Here is a 1,412-nt window from a genome sequence, read left to right on the forward strand (position 1 = left end):
CCAGATATTTAAAAGGAATCTCCAACTAGAAAGCTGTTCACTGTCTGTGAAAATCTAATGAACTGGTAAAGGTCCCCTCCCTTGTCTCTTGGGGCAGTGTTGCCTCAGTTGCCACATTTGCAGAGGTGAAAACCAAAAGAGAAGTGGAAAAGAGACTGTTCACTTCTGATCTGCTAACAGTGCTAGGTTCTGGAGTCCTCCAGGACACACCTGAAGTGGTGTCCTGTCAGTTTACTCACTGCTGCCCCCCATCTCTCCAGACTCTGGCACCCCATCAGCTCCCCCACCTTTCCCCTCACTCACCTACCAAGTAGGGCCTCCCTCCCTCATTAGTTTTCATGTAGAAACTCTGTTCTCCATGGGCTTTTGGAGTCCCTTAGGGGTTTAGAATTACACAGAAATTAAATGAACTTTGGCTCCTTTTCAGACCAAATAATTACTTGAAACTATAAGCAATAAATATTTGGGATCTCAGGAAAACTCCACTAGCTGAGCCAATCTCGATGGATTCGGGCCCCTGTGTTTTGGAAGGCGCAGCTGGGCAGAAGATGCGTTCAGAGCCAGAGAAGCTCCTGTGAGAATTACTTCTAAGTGCTGCTATTTGATTGGAATGGTCCACGTGTGCAGAAGTTTGGCTTAACTCAGGATCTGATGCAGAATTTCTGCTTTCCCGTCACACTGGATGGATGATTAACATGGAAAGAAATCCTGTTCTATCTTGTTGCTCTGCCCTTCATTTCCTTACAGCTTAGGAAATCATCTTCAGTCTTTCTGTTAATTATGCTAATTAAGGAGATTAATAAAATTTCTGTCAAAAGTCTCATCGTTTTTGTTAATTTTTAGCCCTGAAAACTTCCCACCTACATTAGCATTTCATAACATCAATATTCTTATTTATATCAATAGGGCCATGTAACATTCTTCCTATAAATTTTATGCATTTCTGTTAAGGTTATTTTTAGATAATTGATATTTTGCTTATTGTGAATGACAATGTGTACCTAAATGTTTTTTATAACTAGTTTGTTAATTTGTCGTATCTAGCCATGCTTCTGAAATTACTTGATAAGTTCTCAACTTTTTTGTTGTTTTTGTTATTCTTAGGTTCTCCAGCTTTGCAGTCATAACATTTGCAAATATCTTTTTATAAATATTTTTAAAATACCTTTTATTGATTTTTAGAGAAAGAGAGAAACATTGATGTGACAATGAAACATCGATTGGCTGCCTCCTCCATGCCCCCTAACAGGGATTGGCTGATAAACTGAGCATGTGCCGTGTCAGTGGAATCAAACCCACAACCTTTTGGTGCATGGGATAATGCCCAACCAACTGATCCACACTGTCCAGGGCATCATTTGAATCTATTCCTTTTGTTTTTGTTTGATTAAATTAGCAAGAAAGTTAAGAAC

This window comes from Myotis davidii, unplaced genomic scaffold (assembly GCF_000327345.1).
Source record: "Myotis davidii unplaced genomic scaffold, ASM32734v1 scaffold135, whole genome shotgun sequence".
Taxonomy (NCBI): Eukaryota; Metazoa; Chordata; class Mammalia; order Chiroptera; family Vespertilionidae; genus Myotis; species Myotis davidii.